The sequence below is a fragment of the Arvicola amphibius genome, chromosome 18 (assembly GCF_903992535.2).
Source record: "Arvicola amphibius chromosome 18, mArvAmp1.2, whole genome shotgun sequence".
Classification (NCBI taxonomy): domain Eukaryota; kingdom Metazoa; phylum Chordata; class Mammalia; order Rodentia; family Cricetidae; genus Arvicola; species Arvicola amphibius.
Genome location: NC_052064.1, coordinates 12,368,557 through 12,389,176, shown reverse-complemented (window position 1 = coordinate 12,389,176; position 20,620 = coordinate 12,368,557). Strand labels below are relative to the sequence as shown.

Genomic DNA, 20,620 nt, shown 5'->3' with positions numbered 1-20,620 from the left:
TTTTCGTATCAGAGTGTACTGTTATTAGAGTAATTATAATCAAACAGGAAGTTGTTTTAGCAGCTTGAAACGCGCGTGTGCGTGAGCGCGCGCACACACACACACACATACACACAATCATTCTCTTGGTGTTGTTCCAAGATATAGTTATCTTCTTGTTCATTATTAAAGGTCCTTGCTTTCCAGTGAGTGTTGCTATAAAAATAAAAATACATAGTAAAGATCAGAGAATCAGGATTCTAGGCATTGAGTGGTTTGAACGTTCATAGACACTTTAAATAGTAACCTCTCAGGGGTCCAGCTGATATTTTCCACAGAAGTCTTGCATCAATGGCGTAAGAAAGGAATTAGATGCAAATAATGACGGTTGGTTGTGACAGGAAACTCTCAAACGCTCAGATGTAGAGTTTTAGAGGCTAGAACACTAGAAACTAGCAATGGGAAGGCATGCAGAGTGGAAAGAAGCCCGGTTTTTCAGGTATACCATTTGTTTGTAATCCTTACTCATCCAGTAACACGAAGAGAGTAAGTGGGTTTCTGCCTGCAGCTACTGCTGCGTGTAGAGCCTAACTCAGTTCTCGCCCTTGTGAAGCTTGTCTCCAAGGAGCTACAGATACTGTTCAGCTAGTTACCCCTAACTCCTGCAGATTTTATAACTAATAAGTTATTAATGAAGCTCATGTTGCTGGGAGGGCGTTTGTGGTAGGCTTGATCTAGCTGGTGGCTCGAGCAAGATATTTTAATTCCTCAGGACAGAAAATGAAATGCAGGACCCTCCTTGAGCTTGCAGGCAATTCCTTTCCCATTGACCTGCTCTTGGGCTCCATGGCTCTCTTCATGAAATAACGCGACCTTCGAAGTTTGCATAATTTAACTGGCAGGTGAAGTGGGAACAGAACATTTTCGGGCAGTAGGATGAGTATGTTCCGAGGCCCAAGGCCTTGATGTGGGATCTTGTAACAAGTCAGCAGAAAGAAAGCAGAGGGTGGACAGCGAGACTGGAGCGGGTGGACCAGAGGGGGTGCTTATGCATCCACACATCTGTTACCCCTCTCCCAGCCATCTCTATAGCGTGGCTGCAGCTGACGCTGGAATGCTGAGTGCTGGCCTGATGTTTCCGAGGTTCACCACATCACAGTCCTTTAGACTTTAGACTTTAGAGGTCACACGCCACCTTTCTCACTAAGTAAAAGTTTTAAAATGTCTTCGGTAGTGTTCACAGATGAGGCCTCAAGGCCGATCTGTAGATTGCAAGCGGGAAAGCCCCAGCGCTGCCGATATTGTTAGGGCTAGGTGGACTCCGCTTCTCGTTGTACCAGTTAGTATGTGGGTTGTGGATTTACTGCCGCCTGTGCGCTTCATTCTCCTTTTCTGATAAACAGGACGAAGCACAGAGGTAAACAGAACTTGGGCCGTGGGAGGAGCACTGTAGGTTAGCGCAGGGCTCCAGAGTGAGGCTGCATCTGCTGTGGATTTGCCCGTGCTTGCTGCCAGTGTCTGTGTCGGCTTACGACACAGGCAGCAGATCAGCCAGGGATCTTCACTTTGCTTACAGCAAGTCTTTGGCATAGCATGCATGCCTAGAACACATACTAGTCCGTGTCCACGGATGATAAAATAAGGACTAAACTTGCCCACATGCTAGAAGCGTGGCGGTTTCTTGTGACCTCCAGCAGTGCAGATGGCAAGTCCATTTTGACAGGACTGGGGGATACATTGTTTTTCCTGTGTGATGAATGTGAACAGGATCAGTGAACCATTTGCTCACCGTTGTAAGTTCACTTTCTTTCCCAAGGCTGGCTCATGCTCAAGTTCTATAGACATTTGTTAGTCTATTTTAAATTCAACCTATAAATTATAACCAATTAACTTGTGATAAAGTTTCTATAATTTTAAGATATTTCACATATATAAAATTATATAGGATATTTTTAAAAGATACCTGTGTGAGAGTTAACATTTTTGGCTTTTATTACGCTTATTTCCATTCTGTGTGTGTGTGTGTGTGTGTGTGTGTGTGTGTGTTGCATATGTAGTACGGTGTATGTGGTGTGTGTGTGGTTTGTGTGTGTGTGGTGCATATGTTGTGTAGTGTATGTGGGGTTTGTGTGTGTGTGGTGTGGTACGTATGTCGTGTGATGTATGTGATGGTGTGTGTGGTGCATATGTTGTGTAGTGTGTGTGTGGCGTGGTGCATATGTTGTATGGTGTGTTGCACAGTTGTGAAGTATATGGGTGGTGTATGTGGGGGAAGGTTAGTGGGATGGAACCAGCACTTTGTCAGGTGATGGATGTGTGTTCTTCCATTTAAACTCCATTCTCAGCACCTTCACCAAATCTATCTGTGATTCCTAATGTCTACTTTTCTCTTTTTTAGGTTACTTAAATGTATTTATTCATTTTTATTAATTTTACATTCCAATCACAGATTCCCCTCCCTACCCTTTCTTCCACTCCCCCTGCCCACCTCCTTCCAGCCTGCTCTGCAACCACTCCTACCAAAGGGTAAAATCTCACACAGGGAATTAACATATTAAATTGAGACAGGACAAGCCCCTCCCGCTTGCATCAAGGCTGAGCAAGGCATCCCACCATAGGTAATGGGCTCCAAAAAGCCAGCTCATGCACTATGGATAGATCCTGGTCCCACTGCCAGGGACCCCTCAAACAAACCAAGTACACAACTGTTGTCCATATGCAGAGTACTTAGTTCTGTCCCAGGCAGCCTCCACAGCTGTCAGTCTAGAGTTCATGAGTTCCTACGAGTTTGGACCAGCTGTCTCTGTAGATTTGCCCATCGTGATCTTGACCTCCCTTGCTCATTTATTCCCTCCTCTCTCTTTCTTGGACTGGACTTTCACAGCTTGGTCTGGTGCTTGGCTGTGGATCTCTGCATCTGCTTTCATCATTTACTGGATGAAGGGTCTATGATGACAGGATATTCACCAATCTGATTACAGGGAAAGGCCAGTTCAGGCACCCTCTCCAGTATTGCTAGGAGTCTTAGCTGGGGTCATCCTTGTGGATTTCTGTGAATTTCCTTAGCGCCAGGTTTCTCCCTAACCCTATAATGGCTCCCTCTATCATGATGTCTCTTTCAGTGTTTTCCCACTCCATCCCTCTCCCAACTGACCATTTCTTTCTCTCATTTTCATCTCACATCCCCTCCCCTTGACTGCCTCCCCCACCAGTTTACCCAGGGGGTCTCATCTATTTCCCCTTCCCAGGGCAATGCATGCATCCCTCCTTGTTACCTAGCTTCTCCGGAGCTGTGGATTGTAGTTACTTATCCTTTGCTTTACATCTGGTATCCACTTATGAGTGAGTACATACCATGTTTGTCTTTCTGGATCTGGGTTATCTCATTCATGATTATTTTTTTCTAGTTCTATCCATTTGCATGCAAATTCCATGATGTCATTTTTACAGTGGAGTAATTCTCTATTGCGTAAATGTACCACATTTTCCTTATCCATTCTTTGGTTGAAGGGCATCTAGGTTGTTTCTAGGTCTGATTATTACGAATAATGCTGCTATGAACACAGTTGAACAAGTATCCTTGTGGTATGATTGAGCATCCTTTGAATATATGCCCAAGAGTGGTATCACTAAGTCCTGAGGTAGATTGATTTCCAGTTTTCTGAGAACTTGCCATACTGATTTCCAAAGTGGCTGTATAAGTTTGCACTCCCACTAGCAATGGAGGAGTGTTCCCCTTACTCCTCTCCAATATAAGCTTCCTCAGTATTTTTGATCTTAGCTAGTCTGACAGGTATAAGATGGTATCTTAGAGTCGTCTTGATTTGATGCCTAAGGACGTTGAGCAATTTCTTAAATGTCTTTTGGCCATTTGAGATTCTTCTGTTGAAAATTCTTTGTTTAGACTTGTATCCCATTTTTTAAATTGGCTTATTTGATATTTTTGATGTCTAGGTTTTTTAGTTCATTATGTATTTTAGAGATCAGCCCTTTCTCAAACGTGGGGTTGGTGAAGATCTTTTCCCATTTTGTAGGCTGTCATTTTGTCTTATTTACCGTGTCCTTTGCCTTACAGAAGCTTTTCAGTTTTAGGAGGTTCCATTTATTGATTGTTGCTCTCAGTGTCTGTGATAATGGTGTTATATTTAGGAAGTGGTCTCCTGAGACCATGCATCTGAGACTATTTTCCATTTTGTCCTCTATCAGGTTCAGTGTAATTAGATTTATGTTGAAGTCTTTGATCCACTTGGACTTGAGTTTTGTGCATGGTGATAGATATTGATCTATTTGAATTCTTCTACATCCAGTAATGTTAGCACTATTTGTTAAAAATGCTTTCTTTTATCCATTTTACAATTTTGGCTTATTTGTCAAAAATCAGGTATTCATAGGTGTGTGGATTAATATCATGGTCTTTGATTTGATACCATTGATCCATATAACAGCTTTTATGCCAATACTGAACTGTTTCTATTGCTATAGATCTATAGTTGACCTTAAAGCCAGGGATGGTGATATCTCCAGAAGCTGTTTTGTTGTACAGGATTATTTTGGTTACCCTGGGTTTCATTTTTCCACATGAATTTGAATGTTGTCCTTTCATGGTCTGTGAAGAATTGTGTTGAGATATTGGTGGGGATAGCATTGAATCTGTGGGTTGCTTTTTGTAAGATTGCCATTTTTATTATGTTGAATCTACCTATCCAAGAACATGGAAGTTCTTTCCATTTTCTGAAATCTTCTTCAGTTTCTTTTTTCAAAGACATAAAGTTCTTGTCATACAGGTCTTTCACTTGTTTGGTTAGAGTTACCCCAAGATATTTTATATTATTTGTGGCTATTGTAAAGTTTGATATTTCTCTAATTTCTTTCTCATCTCATTTGTCATTTGTATATAGGAGGGCTACTGATTTTATTGAATTAATCTTGTATTCTGCCATATTACTGAAGGTGTTTATCAGATGTAGGCGTTTCCTGATAGATTTTTGGGGGGTCACTTATGTATCATCTGCAAATTCTGAAAGTTTGAGTTCTTCCTTCTAATTTGTATTCCCCTTCATCTCTTTTGTTGTCTTATTGGTCTAGCTAGACTTTCAAGTTCTATATTGAATAGATATGGGGAAATTAGGCAGCCTTCTCTTGTTCTTGATTTTAGTGGAGTTGTTTTGAGTTTCTCTCCATTTAATTTGATATTGGCTCTTGGATTGCTGTAAATTCCCTTTATTATGTTTAGGTATTTTCCTTGAATCCATGATCTTTCTAAGACCTTTATTGTGAAGGGGTGTTGGATTTTGTCAAAGGCTTTTTCAGCAGCTAATGAGATGATCATGTGTATTTTTTTCCAGTTTGTTTAAATGGTGGATTACATTGACAGATTGTTAAACTAGCCCTGGGATGAAACCTACTTGATCATGATGGATGATTTTTTGATATGTTCTTGGATTCTGTTTGCCAGTATTTTATTGAGTATTTTTGCATTAATGTTCATGAAGGAGATTGGTCTGTAATTCTCTTTCTTTGTTGCACCTTTTTGTGGCTTGGGTATCAGGGTAACTGTAGTCTCATAAAAAGAGTTTGGCAATTTTCCCTCTGTTTCTATTGTGTGGGACAATTTGAGGAGTATTGGCATTAGCTCTCTTTTGAAATTCGGGTCAAATTCTGCACTGAAACCATCTGGTCCTGGGCTGTTTTTGGTTGTGAGATTTTAATGACTGCTTGTATTTCCTTAAAGGTTATAGGTCAATTTAAATTGTTTATCTGGTCTTGATTTAATTTTGGTATGTGGAACCTATACAGAAAATTGTTCATTTCTTTTAAATATTTCAATTTTGTGGAGTACAGGTTTTTGAGGAGTACAGGTTTTTGAACCATGACCTGATGATTCTCTGGATTTCTTCCATGTCTGTTGTTACGTTCCCCTTTTTGTTTCTGATTTTGTTTATTTGGATATTCTCTCTCTGCCTTTTGGTTAATTTGGATAAGGGTTTGTCTATCTTGTTGATTTTCTCAAAGAACCAACTCTGTGTTTTGTTGATTTTTTTTGTATTGTTCTCTATGTTCCTATTTTATTGATTTCAGTCATCAATTTGATTATTTCCTTGCATCTACTCCTGGGTGAGTTTATTTCTTATATTATTGTTATAGAGCTTTCTGGTGTGCTACTAGGTCACTAGTGTGAGATTTCCTCAGCTTCTTTATGTAGGTACTTAGTGCTATGAACTTTCCTCTTAGTACTGCAGTCATAGTGTCCTATAAGTTTGGGTATGTTGTCCTTTCATTTTTGTTTAATTCTAGAAAGTTTTAAATTTCTTTCTTATTTCTTTCTTGACCCAGTGGTGATTCATTTGAGTATTACTCAGTTTTCATCAATTTGTAATTTGTGTTGTTGTTGAATTCTAACTTTAAGCCATGGTGATCTGATAAGATACAGAGATTTATTCCAGTTTTTTTTTTGTATCTGTTGAGATTTGCTTTGATCAATTTTAGAGAAAGTTCCATGAGGTGCTGAGAAAAAGGTATATTTTTTTGTGTTTGGGTGGAATGTTCTATAGATGTCTGTAAAGCCCATTTGAGTCATAACATCCATTAGTTACCTTATTTCTTTCTTAAGTTTCTATTTGGCAAACCTGTCCCTTGGTGAGAGTGAGGTGTTTAAGTCTCCCACTATTAGTGTGTAGTGTTTGATGTGTGATTTAAGCTTTAGTAATGTACCTTTTACATGTGTGGGTGCCCTTGTATTTGGAGCATAAATGTTCAGAATTGAAGCTTCATCTTGATGGATTTTTCCCTGCATTGAATATGAAATATCCTTCTCTATTTCTTTTGATTAATTTTAGTTTGAAGTCTATTTTGTTAGATATTAGGATAACTACACCAGCTTGCTTCTTAGGTCCATTTGATTGGAAAGTCTTTTCCCAATGGTTTACTCTGAATTAATGTCTCTCTTTGAAGTTTAGGTGAGTTTCATATATATATATATATATATATATATATATATATATATATATATATATAGCAGAAGGATGAATCCTGTTTTTATGTCCATTCTGTTAACCCGTGTCTTTTTATAAGCAAATTGAGTCCATTAATATTAAGGGGTATTAATGACCAGTTGTTGTTAATTCCTGTTATATTTTGGTGGTAGTATATTTGTGTTTCCTTTTTCTGGAATTTTCTGATGTGGTGTTGTCTATTGCTGTGCTTTTGTGAGTACAGCTAACTTCCTTGGGTTGCAGTTTCCTTTCTAATGCTTTCTATAGGGCTGGATTTGTAGATAGGTATTGTTTAAATATGGTTTTGTCATAGGATATCTTGCTTTTTTTCCATCTATGATGAGTGAAAGTTTTGCTGGCTATAGTAGTCTGTGCTGGCATCTGTGGTCTCTTACTGTCTGCATAACGTCTGTCCAGGCTTTCAGAGTCTCCATTGAGAAATCAGGTGTTATAATGAGTCTGCCTTTATATGTTACTTGACCTTTTTCCTCTGCAGCTCTTTTTTTTAATATTTATTTATTTATTATGCATGCAATATTCTTTGTGTGTATGCTTGAAGGCCAGAAGAGGACACCAGACCTCATTTACAGATGGTTGTGAGCCACCATGTGGGTTGCCGGGAATTGAACTCAGGACCTTTGGAAGAGCAGACAATGCTCTTAACCACTGAGCCATGTCTCCTGTATGCTTAGTGTTTTGATTATTATTTGGTGAGGGAACTTTTTTTTGGTTCAGTCTATTTTGTGTTCTGTAATCTTGTATCTTTATAGGCACTTACTTGTTTAGGTTGGGAAAAAATTTTACTATGATTTTGTTGAATATATGCTATTGAGCTGGCATTCTTTTTCTTCTGCCCCTATAGTTTTTTGGTTTGGTCTTTTAGTGGTGTCTCAAATTTCCTGAACAATTTGTGTTATGACTTTGTTGGCTTTAATTTTTTTTTTTGACCGATGAATCTATTCCCTCTATCTTCAGTGTCAGAGATTCTGTCTTCCATCTCTTGCCTTCTGCTGGCCATGATTGTAACTGTAGTTCCTGTTCATTCACCTAGATTTTCCACTTCCGGAATTCCCTCAGTTTGTGTTTTCATTATTGCCTCTGTTTCAGTTTTCAAGTCTTAAACTGTTTCCTTCACCTGTTTGATTGCTTTTGCTTGACTTTCTTTAAGGGATATTGAGGGTTTTTTTTTTTTTTGTCTTTTCCTGATTTCTTTAAAGAAAAAATTTATTTCTTCTCTAAGGTCCTCTATCATCTTCATAAAGTAATTTTTAAGGTCGTTTACTTCTGCTTCACCTGTGCTGGGCTGTTCAGGTTTTGCTGATGTAGGATCACTAATTGCTGTTTATGTTGTTGAATGGATTCTTGTACTGTGGTCTATCCATCTCGTCCTTCAGTCGGTGCAGGTGGTGCCTGTGCCTGTGGGGGCCAGTCTTCATGCAATTGATGCAGGTGGTATCTGTGCCCCCAGGGGCCACTGATGCTGCTGTGGATGGTTTGGTTTGGGGTTAGAGTAGGCCTTGTAGATTACAGGGTCCAATGGAGGTAGTGGTGGAGCAGCCTGCCTGCAGGAGCATTTCCCGGCGACCAGCTAGTGGATTGTAATGGACGGGCATGTTTGCTTTCCCTAGTCATTGTTTCTCCTATTTCAGTCTTGTCTTACTGTGTTTATCCTTCATTCTTTTGTTTGATGAATATTTTAGTTTATTGTGTTTTTTAGAATGACTTTATTTTCTTTACTTGTGTTTCCTTTCCAATAATTTCTTCTCTTATCTTTGTGATTTCTTTCTACTTAAAAAAAATTTCCCCAACAGACTCAGTGGTATGTACCTGTAATTTCAGTACTCTAGAGGCAGAGGCAAGAAGGTTCCTGCATATTTGAGGAGAGCTTGGTCTATATAGCAAGTTCCGGGCTATTCTGGGCCACTTAGCGAGACTTTGTCTCATAAAAACAAAACAAGAGAAACAACAGCAAAACTCCCCTGTTGTTCTCCATGAGACGCAGTGAGTTTAATGTTAAATTGCTAAACACCAGTTTCCTTTGGTCTTTAGTTGCAAACACCCAGCATCTAACTGTGTAAAATCTTCTCTTTTTGCTTTCTGTCTCTAACTTTTTTTTGAGGAAGTCTTGAATTTCTGAGCTTAAGAAAGCCTCTCTACTTAGTCCCTGAGTGTTGATATAACAAGCATGCATCAGTAAGTGCAGCTAAAATGGACTCCTAAGCTACATTCTAGCCACGTCCTGGGATGCTGGCTACATAGATTAGATTACTTAGGCTCTTTTATTTGACTCAGAAATTGTTTGTACTTTTAGAAATACGTTTCAATTGTTTAAAATTTTTATATTGGGCATTTTTTAAAAAATTCCAATCATATATTTGTTGGTTTGAAATTTTGTTCCTTTGTAGTAAGTGTAGTCTACAGGATTCTTTAGAAGCTGGCTTGCTGTTTAAAGTAAAAAGGCTGGTACTCCTCCAGCTTCCAAATAGCTTGTGAAACATTGACCCAGAGGTTCTCTGGCTCAACTTTCCCCTTTTCTTTGGAAGGAAAATAGCAACAGAAAGATGCACGATTGACTCAAGCCCCGTGACAGTTTCTGAATAAAAAGTACTTTTTTCTTTCATGCTCAGCCTTTATACAACCTTAAACACTTACTGGCATTTCTGCAGTGACACCGAAAAGTTCTTTCTTCCCTCAAGAATGACATTTTGTGCCTGTGTCCGTCCTGGGTGACTCCACATGATGGGGTGGGGAAGGGCTGGTGAATGCTTTAGGACTGGGGGTGCAGGAGAGGAGAGAAGCTGCAAGGAACCTTCATTTGGCTGCTAGAAGAATCTCTTTTTATCTTTCTTTCAATGAAGTAGTAAGTGGAAGAGAGATAAAATGGAGGTAAAATTCCAGTGAAGTAAATAGACAGTAAAAGCAATTTTGTTTTTCTTCATTACTTTAGATTCTCATATAGCTACAACATTCCATCATTTTCCTTTAATTATTTGTTTGTTTGGTTTTGGGTCTCTTGTAAACGAGCTTGACCTCAAGCTTCCTGTGTAGCCAAGGTTGACCATGAGCTCTACTGTCCTTCCTTCCTGTACCTCTTAAGGCCAGGCACAGGGAGGAATGACACTGTGCCAGCCCCCTTTCCTCCCATCCTGTCTCCTCTTCTCCCCTCCCATTCCATTTATTGTTTTGTAAAAAATAGTAGCAAAAATTGTATTCTTCCTTTATGTTAGAGATAAAAAATGAATTTTCTCTTGATATGTGTGTCCTTATCATCTTGTTCATATTTAAATGTCCAATACAACATAATGTTTAAGGTAATATATATCTTTTATGTTAGAAACTCCATGTGCAGCAACATATTTAAATATTATTATTTATAAAAATGATACTATTACGGAATAGTTTCCTGAAAATAGTTAGAATTTCATGGGTTTATAATTACATAGTCGGTGTCATGTGGCCCACATTGATTTTCCGTACTCCCAATTTAGAACCATGTCTGAGCGAACCTGGTGAGAACCGTCTCTTATTACAGTAATTTACTGCAGAGAAGACCTTTGTGGGAATCTAAAATTTTCGGTAGCCTTATAAGACATTTATTATCTTTGTGGGTGTGTGATGATTTCCTGACAACTGAAAAATAATTTCTCTTGACAGCTCTGTAGTTAAAGATAAGTAATTTTGGAATCTCTGGTTGACTTAATAACAACAGAAGATCTGCTTTCCCATCCTGTTTGGAAAAAGAAATGAGCACTTTGTGGTGTGTGTGTGTGTGTGTGTGTGTGTGTGTGTGTGTGTGTGTGTGAGAGAGAGAGAGACAGAGAGAGAGAGAGAGAGACAGAGAGAGACAGAGAGAGTGTGTAAGAGTTTGTGTGTGTGAGAGAGAATGTCTGTATGAGAGTGTGTGTGTGTAAGAGTTTGTGTGTGTGTGTGTGAGAGAGAGAATGTCTGTATGAGAGTGTGTGAGTGTGTGTGTGTGAGAGAGAATGTGTGTAAGAGTTTGTGTGTGTGAGAGAGAGAGAATGTCTGTATGAGAGTGTGTGTGTGAGTGTGTGTGTGTGATAGAGAGAATGTATGTAAGAGTTTGTGTGTGTGTGAGAGAGAGAGAGAGAATGTCTGTATGAGAGTGTGTGTGTGAGTGTGTGTGTGAGAGAGAATGTGTGTAAGAGTTTGTGTGTGTGTGTGAGAGAGAGAGAATGTCTGTATGAGAGTGTGTGTGTGAGTGTGTGTGTGTGTGATAGAGAGAATGTGTGTAAGAGTTTGTGTGTCTGTGTGAGAGAGAGAGAATGTCTGTATGAGAGTGTGTGTGTGTGAGTGTGTGTGTGTGAGAGAGAATGTGTGTAAGAGTTTGTGTGTGTGTGTGTGAGAGAGAGAGAGAATGTCTGTATGAGAGTGTGTGTGTGAGTGTGTGTGTGTGTGATAGAGAGAATGTGTGTAAGAGTTTGTGTGTCTGTGTGAGAGAGAGAGAATGTCTGTATGAGAGTGTGTGTGTGAGAGAGAGAATGTGTGTAAGAGTTTGTGTGTGTGTGTGTGAGAGAGAGAGAGAATGTCTGTATGAGAGTGTGAGTGTGTGTGTGTGTGAGTGTGTATGGGTGTGTATAAGAGTGAGAGGGAGGGAATGGATGTGTGAGCATATGTGTGTGTGTAAGAGAGAATGTGTTTCTTTTCTAATATTGTCCATGTAACTTTACTGTTTTGCTTCTTTAAAATGTGGTGTTTATGTGTTCATATTGTGTTATATGTAATACAATGATAGAACAGAGGACATTGATTATGCCAGGCAAACAATCCGCCATTACACCACCTCAGTGATTCCTTCACATTTGGCTAGTGAAACAGGTAGAGATAAGTTTCAGTTTGGATGTATTCATCTTTCCAGTTAAGATATAGAAAACCTATTTGGTGTCTACCATGACAGTATAATATCGTCTATACAAATAAGGGCATCGGAATTCTTAATCCCAGAGGTAACTGTGTTCTGCCTCTGTTTTGTTGATCAGCTTTGCAAAACATGCTTTTAAAATGTCACTGGGTAATTTACTAAGAATACAACTAGATTTTACTACCTCCAACTCAGTTGAATGCAGCGAACCCCCAAACAGCACGCCAGCAAACCCAATTTTGTAAGCCCTGGAACTTCGGTATTCAGCAGCATAGAGATATTTAAGGGCAGATTGTATGCTCTGCTGAGCTTCTGTGTTGCAGTCAGTAGTGCGTCTGCCCTTGAGATAGTTTCCTACTCAGTCCTCTTTCTTGCTTACAGTCCCTGATGTGCCTCCTGCACACTGGTGCTGGCAAGTGCATCACGGAAAATACATTGCAGGGAAGGGGATTAACGAGAGCGAAGTTTAATCAAATGCATGGAACAAACAGGATGCTGTTCTAAATACCTCAGAGAATGTGTGTTTCTGTGAGAGTGTGTGTCTGTGTGTGTGTGTGTGTGTGTGTCTGTGTGTGGAGAGAGAGAGAAAGAATGTATGTGTGTGAGAGAGAATGTGTGTGGGTGTGAGAGAGAGAGAGAATGTGTGTGTGTGAGTGTATGTGTGTATGTGAGAGAGAATATTTGTGTGAGAGAGAATATGTGTGTGTGTGTATATATTATTATTATTTATTATGTTAACCCAAAGAAACTAGTTCAGAAGAGATTTGCCTCTGTTTTGTTATGAACAATATAGACACCATTAGTATATCTAGTGGAGGCCCCTGAGTCTTCATACAGGAGACAGGCTGAGTCCACAACCCTGGAAACGCCATGCATCTCAGAAGACTTTAACACCCTCATGAGCCGGAGCTTCTGGGAGCCACCATATCATAGCCTCACACTTTATTTTCCATAACCGACATTACCTAGAGGAAACCAGCAGAAGGAAGGATGCCTGCATGGCAGTTAAACAGACGTAGAGCTTGCTGTGTCCCCAGACGGCCGTTTATTGTTCAGGCAGGAGCCCGGGAAGTTATCTGCCCAGTTTTGTGATGTTCATCCTCTCTAGTGGCATCAAGTTCTTCCTTATCGCCTTTGTTCATCTCACAACAATTCTGCCTGCTTCTTTTAGGTGAAATTTTTTGCCACAGTAATACTTCATGTGGGCTTTTCTCTCTGATAGAATCCATGAGTCGTTTTAAATGAAACTTTTGTTTTTGGTCCAGTAGCTTTAACTCATTAATTTTTGAAATGTTTTTTCTTTATTCCCTCCCTCCCTCCCTCCCTCCCTCCCTCCCTCCTCGCTCTCTCTCTCTCTCTCTCTCTCTCTCTCTCTCTTGAAAATAGCCTTTCCGCTCACATACCATATCCTGCTTAGTTTCTTATCCCTCCATTTATCCCAGTTCTCCACCTCCCCTTCCTTCCAGATCCACACTCTTTCTGTCTGTCATTATAAAAAAAAAAAAACAGGCTTCTAAGAGATAATAATAAAATAAAATGCAACAAGATAAAACAAAACTAAGTTTATTGGACTAGAAGAAAACAAACAGAAAGAGCCCAAGAGCTCAAGAAAAGGCACGAGGCTGATAGAGACGAAGAGACCCGAGGCTGATAGAGACGAAGAGACCCACTTGTTCGCACACTGAGGAACCCCGTAAAAAGACTAAACTGGAAGTCATAATAAACATGCCAAGAACCTATAAAGTTAAATAAAATTAAAATAAAAATAAGATTAAAGAAAGCCCTGACATCATGTTTTGAGATACGTTGATGCCATCACAATGCCGTGAGATAAGCTGGTGCCCCGCAATGACACCATTGAGCTCATTTCCCATTGGCCACCTACTGCTGGGCGTGCAGCTACCCTTATCAGTAGCTTATTCCCTGGTGAGACTCACGTAGAGAAAACTACATTTTCATTTGCAAGTTGTTGACAATTTGAGGTGGCTTCTGGGTTAGGGATGGGGCTGTGTCTCCTTCTCCCAGTAGGTCTAGGACCCTGTCTGTTTTAGGCTTGTGCAGGCCCTGTGCATGCTGGTTCTACCCTAGGTCCTGGTGCTATCTTGTCTCAGGGTGTTAGTGTGGGGTATGGGTTTCTTCTCATAGAGTGTGCCATAGTCAAATCAGGTATCCATTGATAACTACCACAGCTTTTTAATTGGATTATTTGTTTTCTTGATATCTAGTTTTTCAGCTCCTTATATATTTTGGATGTTAGTCCTCCTTCATACATGATTGCTACATGTTCCCAGGCTTATCAATAAATACAAAACCAGTCCAGACCAGGTGTAGCAGATACAGAGTCCTGAGTCCAGTCCCTAGGACCAAAACCAGTAAAACTATTTTTAAAAAAAACAACAAAAACCTCCACTCTAAACCAATTCTCTCTCTCTCTCTCTCTCTCTCTCTCTCCCTCTTCCCCTCCCTTCCTTCCTCTCTCCATCACTCCCTCCCTCTCTCCCTTCTTTTCTCTCTCTTTCCTGTCTCATTTTGATATTGGACCTTTCTATATAGTTCTGGCTGGCCTGAAATTTTCAGCCCCCATGCCTCTGTACTGACAAGTGTTGAGATTCCAAGTGTGCAGCAACACATCTGGCTTTGGAATTAGTCATAACAAAGAATAAGATTCATAGCGCAGGGGACACTGTAGCACTGCTTGCTCAGGAAATGCGACCCCCGCTCTCTCCCTCCTTTCTTCCCTACTTTTATCTCTCCCTCTCCCGTACACTCATGCATGCACACATGAATTTAGTGTATTTCATTTTGTTATGTTGTGAAATCCGCTGTATCCCCTGGTGAGGCATCTTAAGGAGGCATGATGCCTGTTTAACTGATGCACAACCTAAGAGGCACAGCATGCCTCTCTTTCAAGGGATGCTTGGGAACTATGACTACACATCAGGAATATGGTAGTCTGAAAGAGACATGGTCTGTTTGATCAAATAAGATAGAAGCAGGAACATAGGAAGAGGAGATAAAGTACAGTATTAAAATTACAATATTTAGGAAAGGATGAAAAATGGGAGGAGTGGGGGGTCTGAAAAGGCTTTTGGCGAATGTGACTCTAGCCCCTTTAAAGCAGGAAAATTTACTGAATTTCCACATGAGCATCTTGGGGGGGGGGGGCGGGTAAATGGCCATGGCCCTGATGCTTTGCTCCAGTGGGTTTTCTACTTTGGGTTTTCATCATTCTATAATCCAGACTCCTTTTGTGTTATCTCATTTTGTTTATAATGAATTGTAATTTTCTTTTGAGTGGGCTGACTAATAAAAGTATTGGTATGACTTTGAATTTCCTAGAATGAAAATATACGATAAGTTCTTTTTTTATCCAAACAAACCATTAAGTAGACACAAAGGTAGGGAACTTCTTTTAAAGAGTACTGTCTAATTAGTTAAGACTAAACATCTATACTATTATGACTGCATTATTGTATCAAAAAGTATGAAGAAGGTTTCCAGCACAGTGGATTTATTTCTTGAACAAAATAACAGCAAGGGAAAAGCACTATGACTGGCACCCAGATGTAGAGGCCATCTCTGTGAGGATATATTGATTTTCTAGTTTTCTACAACATATGCCTTAGATTATTATATATGATATGTAATGCCTGGTACATGATATGTAATACCTACCTACACAGTAGCTGGCTTCTTAAAGTCAGATGAAGGTCTGGAGAATTTTACACTTGGTTGATTTGAGAAAGTTGGTGTACATCAGTAGATGTTATTGAAACATGGGATTCTAATTGTGTGTGTGTGTGTGTGTGTGTGTGTGTGTTTATACACATGCACACCATAGCATGTGTGTGGCGGTCAGAGGACAACTTCCAGGACTTGGTTCTCTCCCCCCACCATGTATGTCCTGGAGACTAAACTCTGGTTCTCAGGTTTGACAGCTCATGCCTTCTCCCCATGCCACCTCCTTGATACAAAACACTTAAGTTTAAGTAGAATGCAGTTTCTTAAGTTCAGTTACAATGTATAGTATAAAATAGATATGTGTATAGAAGTATAATTATATTTGTCTCTCTAATTTACTGAAATTTAAAATGCACTTGCTGTTTGACTGACTTTGTCAACATTTATTAGCCCTGTGTATAGACTGTCACAAGTACATATAAACACACGGGACGGTGTTTGCTGCGTCATTGTTTACGGCAGCAAACATTTATCCAACTATGTGTAAGGACAGGACTATCATGAATTATTTTCATCCCACAATGGGATATCATGCCATTACTGGAAGAATGAGGAAGATTTCAGGATTGCTTTAAGGGAAAGACAAATCAGGCAGAATGCTGCAAATAGCATGGAACCCTTTGTGTAATGAAAAAGATTTTTTGTTTTATTTAAATTTTTTTTCAGCAGTATAATTTGATCATGTTTCCCCTACCTCAAAGCCTCCTATTTCCTCCCCACCATTTTACCTACCCAACTTCATGTTCTCCCTCTCTCTTTAAAAAAAAAAAAAACCACAAAACACAAAAACTGAAATCAAAACATGCAAAAAAGCCTAGTAAGACAAAAAAACAAAAAACAAAAACAAAACCACCCCCCATACACACATACAAAAGAACATGAAAACCACATCAAGTTCACTTTGTGATGGCCCTACTGCTTCTGGACATGGGGCCTGCCCTGGAGTGTGGTTGATATGCCCAGTGACACTCCATTGTAAAAAGTGGATTTTCCCTTTGTCAGCAGGCATCATCAATTACAAATAGGGGTAGGACTTTGTGTCCATGTCCCCTCTCAGTGCTGGTCCCCTGCTGGCTTGAATCTGTGCAGGTCTTAGGAACCCTGCCACAGTCTCTTATGCAGTGAGTTCTTATGCGCCTAAGTCTTGTTGTGTCTGCAAGGTATCTGTTAACCTCTGGCTCCTGCAATCTTTTTTCCATTTCTTCTGCACAGATCCCTGAGCCTTGTGAGGAGAGGTTTGATGAGGATATCCCGTTTAGGGCTGAGTAATTCAAAGACTCTCACGCCTGCGTATTACCCAGTTGTGATGTCTTATATATTGTGGATCACAATGTACTGCAAGAAGCTTCTAGTTGAGGTATGCGCTGATCGATGGCCACAGCAGTATGTCCTTAGGGTCATTTTACGGCTCTATACCTTTAGCAGAATAATCACGAGTTCTCCCCTAGGCCCATGACTTATGAAGGCTCAGGTTTTTGGCCACTTTAGCATTGTCATGCATGGGTTCCACCTCATGGAGTAGACCTTTAGTCCTATGAGAAAGTGGTTGGTTACTGCCTTCACATTCTGTCATTCTTGCCCCAGTACATCTTGCAGGTTGGTTGCTGTTACAGGTCACAGTGTTTGCAGCTAGCTGAGTGATACTGATGATTATTTTTCTCCTCTGGCAGCATGCATGGTACCTTCCAGTGCCAAGAGCCAGTCAGCAGGGGTTAAGCTTCTAGTTGGGTACCAGCTCAACTTCTTCATGTTTGATGACAAAAATAAATGTTGACTTCAGCAATAGGTTGTGAAGAACAACCAATAACACTGGCGGTAACCTGTAATATTTGTGGGACTCCTTTGGCCAACAACTCAACAAGATATAACCCATTTTTTCGCCATGGAGGTGTTACTTGGTAGAATAAGATATCTAGTTGGGGTATTGTCTCACCTATTATATGATGACTCCATTTAAATTCCTCTCATATATTATCTATTTTGGGAACTTCTACAGTGGGAGGTTTCCATAAGGTTTTTCAGAATCCTTTAGTATCAGTTGTCCCCCCCTCCCATAGTCTCTCCTTTACCCGGCTCTCCCATCTCTTTCCCCTTTTCCTCCCCTAGTCTAGTTTCCCCTTCATCTCTTCATAACCAGTGTTCTATTTCCCTGCCCTTGGAAGATCATCTCCTCCCCTCTGGTCCCTTACTAGGTACCTAACTTCTGTGATTATTTGGATTGTAACACACATAACAAAAGCTTAAAAGTTGACATTCAAATATAAGAGAAAATATACATATTTATAAGCTGTATAGGGATTGCAGAATTTCTTTTAGGGTTGATATTAGAATTTATTCCTTATATAGATCTTCCGTATATGCATGGTATATACGCAAACTATTTCAAAAAGGCTTATTTTTTGGTGGTAAGTATGGTTTGCACAGTGTACATAAGAGATGCAATTTACTCTTCACTATAAGTGGTATAAATTCTTAGCACTTTTATCCTAAATGTATATTATTTAAAAATAACAAACAAAATAGTCCTTAAAATATAAAATTATTTCGTCATTTATATTAGTAATAGGGCATAAATGAATTAAAATGCTTCATTATCATTAAAGTCTCTAGTTTGGAATAATAAATATTATCAAATATATTGAAGGAAAATAAAGTTCATTACTTTACTTCTTCATTTATTTGTTTATTACCTTTTATGTTTATGGGTATTTTTCCTGCATGTATGTTTGTGCATCGTGTTCATGTGGTACTTGTAATGTCAGGAAGAGGGCACCAGATCCCGTGGAACCAGAGTTACAGATGGTTGTAACCACGCAGGTGTTGGGCACTGAACCCAAGTCTTCGGCTGGAGCAGCTAGTGTTCTTAACCACTGAGCCACCACTCCAGGTTTCCTTGCTTCCTCATTTGAATAATTGGGCTGGAAGGTGGTGGCACATGCCTTTAATCCCAGCACTGGGGCCAGGGGAGAGGCAGGTGGAATCTCTGTGAGTTCAAGGCTAGCCGGGTCTACCAGACCAGGCACCAAAACTACAGAGAAACCCTGTCTCAAAAAAAAAAAAGTAAAAAGAAAAAGTGAATAATTGTTGATTTATGGTAATAACATCTGATAAATTTAAAATGCTAAAATGAGTTCTTACCATTATTTGGAGGTATTACATATGCTACCAATGAGAGCTTTATAAATTCAACTGGAGCCAGGCAATGGTGGCGCACGCCTTTAATCCCAGCACTTGGGAGACAGAGGCAGGCGGATCTCTGTGAGTTCGAGGCCAACCTGGTCTACAACAGCTAGTTCCAGGATAGGCTCCAAAGCTACAGAGAAACCGTGTCTAGAAAAATCAAAATGAATGAATGAATGAGTAAATAAATAAATAAATAAATAAATAAAGTCAATTTGAATAACCCAGGCCGATGAGGTCTCTCTCCTTCCTGTTTATGCTTCTCTTTAAAGTGTCATGACACGCTCAATATTGAGTCCCCAATTGAGTTCCTCTCTGCATTAGGCTTTTGTACAGATAGGCTCTGATCATATGATCTTTTTCGATACACTTCTGTTTTTTTCTGAATTGGAAATTAGTGGAAGACTCTTTTCTATTGTCTAATCATCTAACTTTTCCCCAGTGTAGTGCACGGGGGGGGGGGGATTTGCTCTTTAAAAACTGAATTATTTGACCTGCTTTTACAGTGACACATTTCCAGAGTGGGTATTTAAAAAAATAACCTTTAATAACTTACAAAATATCTTTATGGTCTGTTCTACTGGCATATCTCCTCACACAGTAGTTGCTGACTTCTTTTCTAATCTGAAACCATAATTATTGTGATTATCTTCCCCCTTTCTTCTCTCTTCATGTGTTACTGTTGACTTCTGAGACCTATTAGGAGAAAAATCTATGTTTGGGTTGATCACTGTTGAGTGAGAACAGCACTTCAAAGAGCTTTCTCTCTGTGTCCAGGCCACCTCAGTGACTGTTGACCTTTTCTTGTATGGTCCATATGAAGTGGAGCTAGTTTTCTGATTTCAGGTAGAACCAGATGTGTTCAGAAAATAAGAACTATCTGAATCATGCGTTTGCCTAAACACTTGTAATGGGCTATATGGACTGTTCACCCTTCTCATAGCCCAGTGGGGGAATATTTATCTTCGGTCCCGAAAAATACTAGAGTAGAATATGAGAAAAAGGTGCAATAAATCAGTCTAGGAGAAAGCTTAGACTTGGAGTGCATAAATCACAAGTTCTAGATCCAACTCGCGTGCAGTGTTGGGAAAAGACTACAGGATTTGCAGCCATGCAAAGTTTGCATCGCTACTTGGCGACTTTGAGCATGGACAGACAGCCTCGAATCTTAAAAGTTATAGCCTCTCAGAGAGCCAAGTGGTGGAGTCCAGTTCCAGTGAATACAGCCACAAAACACTCCTGCACCTAAGGCTCAGGGAACATTGTGGAAGGATTTTAAGAGCCAGAGAATCAGGGAGTTTGCGGTGAGCTTGTTTTTCATAACCATATTAGAAGCTAAACCCACAAAGATTCTGAATGCTTAACAGTGATCTGAACAAGGAGAGCATGAGCAGACATACCACTTGCAGGCTGGGTAGTCAGAGGCCAGAAAGAGGAAGTTGGAAAGCTGGCTGGAAAGTTTGCTTTCTGGCCTGAAGTTGGTCATGGCTGGGCATTATAGAATGTTGGGGTGATCAGTAACATCTTAATATTTCTTGGGGTTCATTGGGCAGGACAGTCAAGAATCTAGGGGAACAAGTTAATTTACTTCTACAAGTCAAATTGGGGTAGTTACCAGGATTGTCACAGTTCAGCCAAAATGGAGGAGTTCATAAAATGCCATTGCCCTGGCCAACAGTAGGGTCAGGGACTGTGCTCTGCCATTTTACTGGAATTCTCCAAAGCAGAGTGTTCCCAGCTACTATGGGATTATGTCAGAAGCAGTGGCAGACATCAGACTTTCAGCCCTATTGCGTTCTGTGTCTTCCTTTTCTTCCCTGTTAACTGGCCAGCACGGGCTATTTTAATA

At 39.9% G+C, this 20,620-nt stretch overlaps 1 protein-coding gene across 16 annotated transcripts in view; it reads left to right on the top strand.

Annotated features, from left to right (window-relative positions):
- The window catches only part of Adam22 (ADAM metallopeptidase domain 22), a 199,987-nt gene that overhangs the window by 105,971 nt on the left and 73,396 nt on the right, over positions 1-20,620 (top strand). The gene's annotated exons all lie outside the window — the stretch shown is intronic.